The sequence below is a fragment of the Podarcis liolepis genome (assembly GCF_965112155.1).
Source record: "Podarcis liolepis genome assembly, chromosome: 10".
Taxonomy (NCBI): domain Eukaryota; kingdom Metazoa; phylum Chordata; class Lepidosauria; order Squamata; family Lacertidae; genus Podarcis; species Podarcis liolepis.
This window is the reverse complement of record NC_139562.1, coordinates 65,093,584-65,108,270: the sequence shown is the minus strand read 5'-3', so window position 1 is coordinate 65,108,270 and position 14,687 is coordinate 65,093,584. Positions and strand designations below refer to the sequence as shown.

At 42.3% G+C, this 14,687-nt stretch overlaps 1 protein-coding gene and 1 long non-coding RNA gene across 5 annotated transcripts in view; one reads left to right on the top strand and one right to left on the bottom strand.

Moving 5' to 3' along the window:
• The window catches only part of GRM8 (glutamate metabotropic receptor 8), a 564,746-nt gene that overhangs the window by 341,450 nt on the left and 208,609 nt on the right, over positions 1-14,687 (bottom strand). The window lies entirely within an intron of this gene.
• LOC310687939 lies at positions 2,642-13,175 on the top strand. The gene is made up of 3 exons (XR_014516659.1): positions 2,642-3,953; positions 11,127-11,153; positions 11,879-13,175. It is a non-coding gene; the product is annotated as an uncharacterized lncRNA (long non-coding RNA).

The window sequence follows — 14,687 nt, the reverse complement described above, 5'->3', positions numbered from 1 at the left end:
GCCTGAAAGGTAAGTATGTTCTGACCTGCTAATTAGTCTAACAGGTTTGGGATCAAAGTAGTTCATATTAGAAGCCCTTGAAGCCACTCCACAACAATGACTATCTGAAAGGGAGAAGGCAGCATTCAAAATTTGCCAGGCAGTAGGCGCATTTTGCACCTGGCTATCAGCCACTTGCAGCCAAGTGAAGATGCCTGAGCGTCTCCCATCACCTGAAGGTGCCTGCTCAGGAATCCCCAGATCTTGCCTGTTTTCTTTCACACAGTAACAACACATCCTGTAGAGTTCTGTCTGTGGTATTTTATCTGCACAATCTGGATGAATTTCAGGAACCAAAAAGCCGTATTGAAAAATGCAACTTTTGAGCCATCTGGCCCTAAAATGGCAACTTACTAGACATCCTGTTTGAGCAACTGTAACCCTGGTTTAGCTTATATATCTGAGTTTATAACATTGGGAGAAGGGGGTCACCCAAGAAGTCAAAAGGGCATAGTCTTGATTGCAGAAGGTCCCAGGTTCTGCAATGGATTACATGGGATGTAATCCACTGGAGCAGTCAAATACAACATTCCTCATTTTCCTAGAGTGGGCACAGGCAGGGGGATGTTACTCCAGTCAGTATAACTTCCTGTTCCACTGGTCTGGAGTGTCCTCTCCCTGCATGTGACCAGGGAGATGGGTATGACCCTGGCTGACTCCATAAAGGAGCCAAGTCATGCAGCCATCTTCTCTCTTGATGCCATGCTGCTCTCCTGCTGCCATTTTGTTCTCTTGATGCTGTTCTCTGAATGTATTTTCCTGTCTGCTGGCTCTCAGCCAGCAGCACAGGGGCTCAATTCTTACAAAGGATGTAAGCTACACATTTTTCTCTGTATCTGTAACTACAGTGGTACCTCGGGTTACAGACGCTTGAGGTTACAGACTCCGCTAACCTAGAAATAGTACCACAGGTTAAGAACTTTGCTTCAAGATGAGAACAGAAATCACGCAGCAGCGGCATGGCAGCAGCAGGAGGCCCCATTAGCTAAAGTGGTGCTTAAATTAAAAACAGTTTCAGGTTAAGAACAGACCTCCAGAACAAATTAACTTCTTAACCCGAGGTACCACTGTACTAGCTAAAGCCTGCCTTCAGGGATCATACTATGAACTGAATGTGAGTAAACTTCTTGTCTCTTTTAAGGAAAGAGTCTTGTGTCTTTATTCATTTTAAGAGGGATAAAAGGGGACACTAGGAATAATCCAATCTGATCAAGCCAGACTGGATTGCTTAATTGAAGAGATTCAAACGAACCTGCAGACTAGCTTCCTGCTGTACTGAAGGGAATCTGCTCTGCTACATGACTCAATAGCGTGAGTGAAGGAAAGATAATATTTAATCAATATATCCTCTCATACCATTTTTAACATTACCACAATGCCCGGCAGGGCTAGGAGAGACTCCCTGTCTGAACTCCTGAAGTGACACTGCCAGTCAGATAAGTCAATAGGACAGCTTCCTATGTTCCTAAATCGGTTCTCTTACCTGTTTGGTACCATTCCTATCACTGCTACTGCATGAAGCTGCTGCATGCTATAACTGTGCAAATTCCTTCTGCCTTAAGAGCAGTTAGCCAAGTGGTTGTAGCCTAGCAACTTTCTGTTTGCTACAGGCGCATGTACGTTAAAAAGCCATCTGAAGCCCATTGTTCTCAGCACTTTGAGCCTCAGGTTGAGATGACAGTCTCAACCCTCGCTTATCTCCTTCAATGTGGAAAACTTAACAGGTAAGTACTTTGCATCCCATCTTAAGCAGGCATGAAAATACTGGTTTGTGAATCTGAGCACGTATCTCAGTCAAGGTTGTAAGAGTTTACATTTCTCCAAAGTGAACTTTGCCGTATTACACTGATGTACTGACATGATTCCCACCCTGGGACTACTCTGCTGGTTGCAAACATGGAATCCAAATTATTTACACAGCATAAACATCCAAAAGTTTCTTAGGGAGAACAAGAGTGCATGCAGAAACAGACTACTCTGGGTGCTCTATAATCCGCTGAGTCCCAACAATTCCTTCATTTTGCTTAAGTAAGCAGTTTCTTTGTGATCCAAAATGCTGACTAAATTCTCTAATCAGCTTTTGTTCAGAAACTATTTATTTCCATCTGCATTACAAATGCTGGATTTTAAGCAACCTATCAACAGTGCATAATCCAGCAAGTGATCTTGTCAGCCTGCCTTTTTCCCTCTCTAGATTCAGCTCCTGCATTCTGCACTTCTGAAAGGGAGAAATAATAGGATTAGAGAAACACTGAGGACAGGAGCGATGTCAAACAAAAGGAAAACATGCTGCCATTCTAAAGCATTCTCATGGCGCATTGGGAATTGTAATCCATTCATTTGCGCTAAAGACTTGTGTGTGCTCATTATGCAAGGGACATAAACGCCTGGCATATTTTGATACTGTCGTCTCGCCTACTGGGACCCATAATTAAAACACATTCCAGGAAAGGCAATTTTAAGACATCTAGTGACTGAAAGTATGGTCCGCTTTGCCAATACGCCATTGTCTGAGTATTTTAGTGTGACAAGCTAGTCTTTATAGGGTTAGGGTTAACAATCAACAGAATATGGGAATGGAAGATCTATGTTAAATGCCTGGAGCAACATTTCAGGTGGTTTTTCATATCTCAGATGGGCTGGGGAAACTCAGCTGTTATTTTTCATCCTCTGTGTGTCCCTTCATGGATGTAACTGGTGGGGCTTATGATTCTGCTGTTCAGCTTAGGTCTACCTAGGGCTTAGGATGGGCAAGGAAAACTAAATCTGTAGTCAGAGAGAGGCAGAGGAAGCATACCACTATACGATTAAGGATAATGGTTTAATTTCATGAAATGGGAATGTTGCTTATGTTGAATTGCTGTGTATTTTTAGCATGGGTTTTTTCCTTTGGCAGTAGCTCTCTCATGTGATTGGCTGAGTGTGAGTCACATGAGAGAGGCATTCCATTCTGTTGTGACTGTTATTCAAGTAACTGTCATTTTTAACTGTTTTCTGTCCTTCTCTCTGTTGAGAGAGGTTTCTTTGGATGCTGCTGAGGACAGTGTGTGTCGGTGTGGTCTGTCTGGGGTGAAGCAGACAGGGAAAGATCCCTGAATGTTTATAGGGAAGAGCCTGTGCTCGCTATATGGAACAAAGTCAATTAGTATAAGATTAGGACAAAACAACTATATCAATACAAGGTGTTGCATTTTGCACTGAAATATGGGACAATCCTGTGGTATACGGGAAAAACGGCAACCCTAGCACTGGTTGAAATCTCAACACTCTTTATCACTGAGGCTGATTTTTGTTTTGGAATTTCCTGTTACAGGAGTTAAAACCATGCGCAATGGCAACAAATAGCTTGCATCACACAGAAATAATTTCAAGGGCACATTCTTGATATAAATAACTCACTTCCAATCTTAATAAGCCTTCTAAAAATTATTTCAGTAAATTCATTATATAGATGTCATCTTGGATTATGATGTTATATATACTAGTGGGTTTTACCTCCTCTCTTTGTTCCATGCAGATAAGCACCATTGTTTTCTTTTGAAAGCACTGCTCTTGGCCTTGCCACACTTTCGTTTACAAGAGTAAATATGCATGTCCTTAAAATATAAGGCTGCCCTTCAACCTCTTTTCTTAACTACAGAAAGCTGTCTCAACTTGAGAAGAATGTTAATATAAGAAGGGGCAAAAAATGTTCTTGACCCTTCTGAAAAATTGTTTTCTAATTCAAGTCCGTTACAAGCCAAAAGCAAGGCTAAGATAAACCACTCACGTTTTCGCTCTTTTCTTAGAAATGTGAAGCACTGATAGAGGATTAAAAAGACAGCCAAACTACTCAATATCTACTTTGCTTTCATCTTTACAAGCAAGCACTTGAAAGTGTTTAGCAACAATACCCAAAGCGGAAAAAGGAAGAGGTGATCGCTCGCAATAAAAATGCAGCATATTGACAAAAAATACTTTATGAAACGTAAATGAATTTGTGTCACTGAGGACTAACACCATTCTCCTGAGCTTTCTTAAATGAGAAACTTTCAGACCTACTGTAGCTCTTGTCTGCGATCCTAATGAGAAGTTGTGCAATATCACAATATTGTGCCTAAGTTTGGGGGTGAGGAGATTAATTTTACTGGGTATCACAGTCCCAATAGATAGAACAAATACTTTGCAAGGACTCTAAGGAAGTGAATATCTTAATAATATATTAGCATGTCGTTATTAAGGGTAAACTGAGTGACATCATCATTGACCATGGGTTGTATCCAGCCTCATATAATCAACATGTTTAACTCTAATTAATGCATGAAGGGGTTAAGGCTATAGAGCAAGCTGTCCCATCAAGCTTAGTTAGGTCACATCTCTCACCTTAGGAGGAAGAGCTACTAAACTCTTTGTTATCCCTCTTTCCACCATTTTTTCCACTATGCAAACCAATAAGTATGGATGTCTAAGCTGAATGATTCAGACTTAGACCACATAGTTTTAGAAAGCCATATTTGTGTTTCTATACAAATAATTTAGAAATATTTGCCACTTTTTGTAACCTAAGTTTAACAGCCTGTCTTTTCTTGCTGCTGTGCCAGAAAGCACATGAATCTGATCTTTGAAGAGTTTGTAAGTAAATGATTTTTAACTTACCAAACATGTGGACAATTTCTACACTAAGGGGAAGTGGATAACATTGGTATAAACTTAGAAGAGAGTATTTTAAAGCTCTAGCAAACTATATTTCCATGCTTGACTTTGCTACATGTTTTGTGATTTTAAATCTCTGCTGGTACTTGCCCCAAACCTAGATCTATGCAGAGAGGAAATTCTCTTATTATTCTTTAAACAAAAGTCCAACATTATTACCCTCTTTCTTCAACAAAGTAACTGGTTTAGTAGATTAGGGGAACAACTGATGTAATAATGTATCTGGATTGCATTATAATAAAGCTTCAGAAAGTCAAATGAGAAAAATATACCACACAGTGTTGTTAGTATGGTGTATTGGTTAGTGTCAAACTAGGACCTTGGAGACCAGGGTTCAAATCCCTACTTAACACTGCCTCTCAGCATAATCTACCTCACAGAGTTGTGGTGAGGATTAAATGAGGAGGGAAGAACCATGCAAGACATCTTGAACTCCTTGGACAAAAGGTGGGCTATATATATGCAATAAATAAGATAAATAAAATATTTTTTTAAAAATGTGCATAGTGCTCATCTGGTTGAAAATTTAAAGGCTATAAACAGATGCTCCAGAGTAAGGTAAAGGTAAAGGGACCCCTGGCCATTAGGTCCAGTGGTGGACGACTCTGGGGTTGCGGCGCTCATCTCGCTTTACTGGCCAAGGGAGCCGGCGTACAGCTTCCGGGTCATGTGGCCAGCATGACTAAGCCGCTTCTGCCGAACCAGAGCAGTGCCCGGAAACACCGTTTACCTTCCCACTGGAGCGGTACCTGTTTATCTACTTGCACTTCATGCTTTGGAACTGCTAGGTGGGCAGGAGCAAGGACTGAGCAACAGGAGCTCATCCCATCGCAGGGATTCGAACCGCCGACCTTCTGATCGGCAAGCCCAAGAGGCTCTGTGGTTTAACCCACAGTGCCACCCACATCCGTTGTGCTCCAGAGTAGCCTTCACCAACTGGATGCCTTCTGATGTTTTGGACGGCAACTCCAATCATCCCAAGTCAGCATGGCTAATGGCCAGAGATTGTCATTCAAGACATCTGGAGGCACTAGGTAGGCGGATATCAGTATTGGGTCTGGTGTCAATCAGTTATCTTTACTAATGAATTGGCTGAGGGAGTCAGCAGTACACTAATCAAATTCACAGATGATACAAAATGAAAAAGGGCTGTGTGGACTTCAGGAGTTGGGCTACATTCCCAGCTTAATATCAAACTCTGTATTAAATGAAGCATGAATTAATTCCCATAAATTTTTAGAAAAACCAGCTATGTTATGCTGTGGCATTAAAGTCTTACACAGTTTGATATTGCATTAACAGAAGCTTCATTTCCAAAACCTGGGAGCAAATATTACAGTTTTATTGACCAATAGCTGAACCTCACCTGAAGCACTTGGATCAATTCTGGGCACCACAGCACACCAAAGAGTTGGAAAAGATTCAGAGAAAAGAGGGGGGGGGGAAGGATCAAGAAAATGAAAAATACTTGGAAATAATTTGTTGGAGGCATTCCAAAAAGAGAAGAAAAGCAATTCTCTCTTAGATATTCTATCTTAGAGCAAAGAATTGGGATAAGTATGCCAACTTTCATGAGTCAACAATACTTTTCAGAAAGTTCATTGTGGAAGGCAAAGCTGCCAAATGTGTTTCTCAAGCATTCCAATAGGATCTTAGTGGCAACAAAGGAAGTCCCGTATTTTTCGCTCCATAAGACACACTTTTTTCCTCTTAAAATCTAAGGGGAAATGTCTGTGTGTCTTATGGAGCAAATGTGTGGTCCCTGGGGCTGGGGGGGACGGGACCCGGGCTTCCCCTGCCAGCCTCGACCTGTTCTTTGGGGCTGGCGGTGGGGGAAAGCGCTTCTGGGGTAGCCCAGGAAGCATCTGCAGGGCAGCGGGGAGCCTTCATCCTGCTGCCCTGGGGAAGCTTCACGTGGCTATCCCTGGCTTGTGCGGGAGGTGGGGGAAGGGACAAAGCGAGGCTCTCTCACTTCCCCCACCTCCCGCAAAAGCCCCCAAGAGCTGCATTTTTTTTCTTGAATCCCCCCCCCCAAAAAAGTAGGTGCGCCTTATGGTCAGGTGCGCCTTATGGGGCGAAAAATACGGTAAGTGCATATACATGAACATGCTGCCATTTACAGTATAGTGTAAAATGTAGGGTTGTATATGCCTCTTCCCCCTGAATCCAGTTTGGAGCCTGATTCAACCCAGGATAACCCTGACCTAAGCTGGCCTGATAGAGGGACTGACCCAAAATGTGGCTTTAAATCCAAATTAAACATGTGCTCTATGACAAAGGTGGGCGGAGAAGGAGACACAGAGCCTTTTGCCAGCACTGCCTTCTCTCCTCTCCATATCACCTGTTTATGTGGCATTTCAATCTCTAATTAAACATGGCGGCAGTGGCAAGGAGAGGGTGAAAGGAGAAAGAGGCAGAGATTTTCACTTGGATCTCGTTCTCCCTCCTCTGACCACATGTTCAGCACCCTAATTAAACATGCAGTCAGTGGCAGCAAGGGAGGCAGGGGAAAAGACAGTTTCTTGTCTTTGGTGATCACTCATAGCAAGTAAGAGTCATTCTGCTCATGCGATGGCTTAGTTAGACAGCCCCAAACCATGATGGAAGGTTTTGTCTTTGCTTCACTCACTTCATTCCATAACTAAAAGCAGATCAGCTCGAAAATATAAAAAAATATGAAGGTATCCCCTATACTGAGTTATGATGATGCTCCCATAGTGAGTTATGAAGTATGCTTTTTTAACAGCTTCTGATTTGAGCTATGCATATTTTTATTTCCAAAAGCAACCTGAACTATGAATGTGTTGACATTTTGCTGTTACTGTTTGTTATCAGTTAAGAATTTGACCTTGCCATTGGTTATTAATTATGTCATGGATGTGTCTTATGTCCTCTTGTCCTTGCCCTCACCGTGGCTTTAAACTAAAATAAAGAAAAGCAAGCCCATTTATGTGCAGAATCCCAGGCAACATGCATTCAGTGTGCTAATCCCTGTGAATGCACAACTCTTCCCCATGTATGCATATAGGCAAAAGATGTGTGCAGTGACATCTGCACATAACCGGTCTGCAAATATGAGCTTCTATGTGCTTGAATCATTTTTGTTTTGTTTTGTTTGCTACTGCAAAATGGTTTCAGGCAAAGCATCCAGACTTTAGCTACTGTTTGTGAAGAGAAAATGTCCACTGGGATGAATAGGAGTTATGGCTTTCTCTTCAGGACTAGACTTTAGCATCAAAGGTGAATGCTGTCCTACCATGTCTAAGGTCCATTTGTTCTACAATAAACACATATTTTATTGAAGAATAAAAACCCACAACGATGCCTGCCTTTTCGATTGTTAAAAGATTTTAACACACACTGGAGCATAGGTTCGGCATTGTAGCTCAATGATGTGTTATTCTTTTTTCCCATTGCATTTCTCTGTGTACAGAAGCCTATTTTTGAAAGTCCCCAATGTCTCTCTTCCACTTTCCAAGACATTCCTGTGTCTAGGAGCCAGTTCAAAAAGTCAGAGAAAGAGTTGTGATATAGCATAGATAGGACTCTGTTCCCCCTACTTCAAAAGCTTTTTTGATCTGGAAAGCTAGGAAGAAACATTTTAGCATAACCTTCTTCCCAAATGTGCCAGCTTTCTTCACGTGGGGAGTGAGTGCTGGGCAGGCCAGAACCATTTTGGAGGGCTGGTGGAAGGCAGGCTAGGAGAGATGGCTGGGGACCTGATTCTGCACTGCTGTGGGAAACAAAGTCATGGGCCTCCTGGGTATCTGAGGATCTGAAGCCATCTTCTAACAAGATAATTATTCTGTGCAGCAGATTTCCATGTATAGTTGTCTGTTTGTTAGAAGAAAGGTGGAATATACATTATATACATTTTTTTGGATAAATGACTGTGGCGTTTGCCCTCCTAGGTGTGTGACATCATACTGGGTTCATAAGGAAATGGTTAACTAATTGTAAAATGACTAACCAATAGGAACCCAAGGGGAGGAGTTAGAGTTAGAATTAGGGTGGTTGAGAAGTCAGTCTGGAGTTAGAAGAGACAGAGAGGATAAGTCTGTGGGTTGGGCTACTCTGGTGTGAGAGAGTGAGAGAATCTGTTAAGAGGAGTCGGTCAAACAGTTGAGATAATCAGTCAGAAGGTATTAGGAAGGTATAGGCCGGTAAAGAAACTAAAGTTAAAAAACTGACAAGAATATTATCTGAGAGACCATAAACTTGTTAATACTTATAAAATAAACTTGTTTATTTGGTTCAATTTTACAAATGTCTGGACTCGGTGTTTTACCCGAGAGTAACGGGTTGGTGGCAGCAGGGAAGCGAGCACAGTGGTGGCACAGGGATCAATAGACCGGATCAATAGTCCGGGGACCCTGTGTGATCGCCACAATGACCAAAACATTTATTTCAACCAAAATGTGCAGGTGAACACAAAGATCCACAATTCACTGCTTAACTTCATAGATTATTCATTCATTACCCGATGGTCCTTACACATTTCTTCATCTTACAAGATTCCTGTTGACAACAAGTGTGGCTGAAATCTAACACGTTCAGCAGGAGAGGTGTCACATTTAAGGAATGTATAATAAATGTGTTTTATAAAACATATGCTACATTTCAGGCCAATGCTATTTGAAGCCTATATGTTTTATAATGGGGTACCTTTAATGGTAAAGGGGAGGGAGGGAGACGGGGAGATAAAATGAGCAGAGACTTAGTATGCCAGGGGCATCAGAGTGAACACTGTTGGAAAACTGCTGGTTTTTTTGCTTGATCCTGCAAATCTGTTCCTATATCTGTGTTAGAAGCACTGAATATATACTACTGGGTCTACATGAAAGCACCCTTCTGGAGAAAGCCAATGGCCCAATGAGTCCAGCATCCTGTTTTCAAACTAGATGCTTTTGGGAAACCTACAGGCAGGACTGTCTTCCCAAATCTAAGGTGGTTCTTTTAAAATGAGATTCAGAAGTAATACAAACCACAAGTGAGTGAGAAGATTAAATATGTTATTCAACACTGCAAGCAATATATACATACCAAGCAAGCACCCTCAATCTGCCACCTGTAATACTAATACTAATACTAATACTAATACTAATACTAATAATAATTTATTTGTACCCCGCCCACTCTGGGCGGCTTCCAACAATGACAAAAAATACACTAAAATGTCACACATTAAAAACTTCCCTGAACAGGGCTGCCTTCAGATGTCTTCTGAATGTCAGGTAGTTGTTTATCTCTTTGACATCTGATGGGAGGGCTTTCCACAGGGCGGGTGCCACTACTGAGAAGGCCCTCTGCCTGGTTCCCTGTAGCTTTGCTTCTCGCAATGAGGGAACCACCAGAAGGCCCTCGGCGCTGGACCGCAGCATCCAGGCAGAACAATAGGGGTGGAGACGCTCCTTCAGGTATACTGGACCAAGGCCGTTTAGGACTTTAAAGGACAACACCAACACTTTGAATTGTGCTTGGAAATGTACTGGGAGCCAATGTAAGGTCTTCTGTGGTCTCGGCAGCCATCACCAGTCTAGCTACCACATTCTGAATTAGTTGTAGTTTCTGGGTCACCTTCAAAGGTAGCCCCACATAGAGCACATTGCAGTAGTCCAAGCGGGAGATAACTAGAGCATGCACCACTCTGGCGAGACAGTCTGCAGGCAGGTAGGGTCTCAGCCTGCGTACCAGGTGGAGCTGGTAGATAGCTGCCCTGGATACAGAATTGGAAGCCCTCAAGAAGTGGTGAAGTGACTCCCACAGGTAGTCTCAGGTTGCACGGCCCCGCAACCATCAATCCGTGCACGAGCTTCTCTCAAACCCTACCCAAAACCATCCTATTTATAGATAGCTAGATAGCTAGCGCATGTGGTTTGCTTGACTGGCTACATGCAGTCATACATTACTGGCTACAAGCAGAGTTTTCATTAGCCACCTTCTCCCAATGCCTTTCTCCAAACAATGTCCAACATCAAAGAAGGTACTCATTACTATCTCTTCCTTCCAACAGATTAGGACTTTAAAGGCTGTTCTCAGCCATCAAAGAGCTTAACAAAAGATAGGGGAAAGGAAAGAACAGGGGGCAGGAAGGATAACCATGTCAGATCACTTAACTCCTCAAAATAAAAATATCTTCCAGATAGGTTGCCCATACAAGGACCTGCTAGAAAAATGCAACCTTTGCTGCTCATAGAAGTAGTACGACTCATGCAACATGTTGGCGACTAATATACACACAATAATTACCAAAATAGTTATACATTCTTTATCAATCTTCTGAGAAAAATACAAAACCTTGTGTTTGCAAACTACCCAGTCTAAGATGAACTTATAATGTCTGATTTCAACAGATTTTTCAAATGCTTAATCTTTTGTTTTCTTTATCTTTTTAGGTAAGTTCATGAAGATACCAACAAAAGGTAAGTTTGGTGTTGTTCACAATACCGAGAGATGCTAGTGAAGTTGTAAAAAAGGTAAAGGGACCCCTGACCATTAGGTCCAGTCGTGGCCAACTCTGGGGTTGCGGCGCTCATCTCGCTTTATTGGCCGAGGGAGCTGGCGTACAGCTTCCGGGTCATGTGTCCAGCATGACTAAGACGCTTCTGGCGAACCAGAGCACTGCACGGAAACGCCGTTTACCTTCCTGCTGGAGTGGTACCTATTTATCTACTTGCACTTTGACGTGCTTTTGAACTGCTAGGTTGGCAGGAGCAGGGACCGAGCAACGGGAGCTCACCCTGTCGCAGGGATTCGAACCGCCGACCTTCTGATCGGCAAGTCCTAGGCTCTGTGGTTTAACCCACAGCGCCACCCGCGTCCAAGTGAAGTTGTAGATGGGTATAAATGATAGTCAGGGTGCCGGTGTTTTGCACCTGTTTCGCCCTGTTAAGCATTTGAAAAATCTATTGAAATCAGACATTATAAGTTCATCTTAGACTGGGTAGCATACAAGGACCTAAGCAGAAGAGCATTCTCCTCTTGTCCCAGAAACTGGCCTTCAGAAGCAGACTAACCTTGGGGGGGGGGAGCATATACACAGAATCATAAGAGTTGGAAGGGACCCAAGCGTCATCTAGTCTAGTCATCTTGTCCAACCCCCTGCAATGTTAACTAGTATTCACTGATAGCCTTATCTTTCATGTAGGGCTGCCAACGTGAGTAAAATATTGGGGCAGAGGCAGGTAAGCCACAGCCTGCAACAGCGTGACACACATCCACACCTTTTGAATGGCAATGCCCATTTCAGGCTGGAGCCAGCAAGTGAGCAACAGCAACTGCCAGATTGGACGGCAGCCCAGGGGACGAAGAGAGGTTTGTTATGGGAAGATCAGAGGAAGGAGCAGGGGGTGGGTTTCAGAACCCAGAGAAACACAGGACTTAGCAGATGATAGCTTGTCCGAGTCAGTTTGCAAACCTCTCAGCATGCAAGAACGCAGAAGAGGAAGGATACAAGAAAAGGGGAAATTGACATCACAGAAGCGACGGAAGAGATTCGTTTTCACGCGTTGTTTCAGGAGGAAGAGGAACAACGCTGAGGATTTAGTTGAGTCATCATCAGGGTAGCCACAAGTCATGGAGGCAGAGAGCTCCGGACAGGTGGCATGTTTTTTTCTGGAATAAAACCAATTTTAATTGACTGTACGTGTACATGTCTTGCTGCCACTACAGCCCATCATCTTTGGGTGGCCCAGTTTCCTCAAATATTTAATGGGGGGGGCTGATGGGACCCTGGTCCCTAGGAATTGGTTCCTATATCTCCATAAGTTTTTCTAATCCTCTTTAATATCAGCAGCAGCCAGCACCACAACCACCAACAACCCAAAGCAAATTGCACAAACTAAGGTCCCAACAACCAAAACCTAGAGTTCTGTTTCTACAGCATCTTCTCATAATGCTCTCACAGAGCTCAGGATTGGGTCAAGGTGATCTGGCTTGCAACATGGTGGCACACTAAGCAGCAGGTGTTTGGATCAAATGGTTGTACAGCATTGTGTCAAAGGACTTCTTAATGTCCATGGCCAATTTCACAACAGCTAGAACCCAGTGTGATTCTACAGTCTGAAATCATATTTGCCTTTTAGGTCATGAACTCTTTTATTTTATATTATTTAAGGGAACTTATTAAACCCTTTTCAAAATTTCTTCCCAAAGGGGTATCCAATGTATGATGCAATATTTGAAAAGAAACAGCTCCATTCATGATTCAAATGGCAAGATAAGGTATTTTCATTGGTGGTACCAGTGCTCTGGAATATACTGAAATATGAAAGTTCGCATCTATATTGGCATTCCATCCACTTTTGAAAATGCAGGCATTCCCTTGATCTTTCAACCTGAGCCTCCTGTGTTAACTGCTATGCTGATTTAATTGTCTAGTTTAATTATGGATGTTTATATTTTAATGTTTTAATGAGATTGTTTCACTGTGCATGGATGTTTAGATTTCAGTGTCTGTGTAACTGGCATTAAGTGATTGATGATGATGATAAGGGAATTAAAGCTGTAAAAATTAACCATTTCATTTTTTAGTCAGCTGATAACATGCAGCAAACAGAAACCCTCCAAATTAAAAGAAAAAGGTTTGACTAAAAGAAAATAGTAACAGGTACATATAATTGTACTTCTCAGGAGAAAGAGTTCCATAGATGCAGTCCCACCACCGAAAAGGCCCTGTATTTTGTAGCTCCTATATTAACTACCACTACTGGTGGGCATACAAGAACAGCCTTAATAGCTGATTTAAATGCTCAGGCAAGTTCATATGGGTGCAGGCTGGGGACAATGATATTAATCACTCAAACAGCATTTATAAGGATGTATCTGTCAGCTTCGATTTTTTTATTTTTTCTACTTTGCCACATTTTCTCAACAATTTGCATTTTTTTAAAAAAAATAAAAAGTCACTCTAAAAATTCATCAGCATTTTAGTAAACATTTTGCACAATATGCGCTTTTAAATGCAATTTCCCTTAAGATACACCTTTTTGCAAGCAATTGTCCCTAATAATGATAATTATAATTATAATAATTTATTTATACCCTGCCCATCTGGCTGGGTTTCCCATAATGCAATAATACATTTATGCAAGTCATTTTCACTAATATATACATTTCATGCACACTTTCTCCTAATATATGTATATTTTAAACAATTTTTCATTTGAGAACTGCATTATAAAATCTGAAAAAGTATAAATTTCTATGGTTAGCTGTGTGTTGGTTTCCATATTGTTTGGGGAAGTGCAAAATTCACAGTAAAATACCAAGTGAACCTAATTTCTCTCCCACCCCTTTTTGTGACTATGGGGAGAGAATCCAGAACAAGCTCTCCCAACATATGCCATGTTTTATTGAGGTTGACCTTGGTGAATATGATAGCCCTCGTAGTTCATCTACTTTCTGTTTCCACTTCTAGATATCTTTAGAAACCAAAACACTTCCATTTGGTTGCCTGTTTTCTAGGATTCCTCATATTAGACTTCCACTTTAGCACTCTGTCAGTTCCATTGCACCCTTTTTGATCTTCCCAGCATAAGCAGGTTCCTCAACACATCCATAACCATGTATCATGGAGCTTTCTAGAAGCTGGTTGCTTTTCCCTGTTACACCTCCCAGCTCTGAAAGACAGAGATAGTTAATCAGCTGCAGCACAGGTGCCGAATCGCGCCCAAGATTGAGGAGGCCTGGCATGCATTGCATGCATGTGGCGTCATGTGTGAAACATGTGTGTGGTGTCATGGCGTGACGTGCATGCGGCGTCACATCATTAGAAGGAGGCCGAGCACAGAGCTCAGCACAGTGCAGTTTCAATGACCAGTGGCTCCTCCTCTCTCAGGCTGAGGAGGAGCTCAGCCCCCTCTGTCCCCTCAACATTGAGGGGGCCTGGCCCCCTTCAAACAGATATTGGGGGGCCCAAAGACACCTCAGCCCCACACAGTTGGCACACCTGAGCT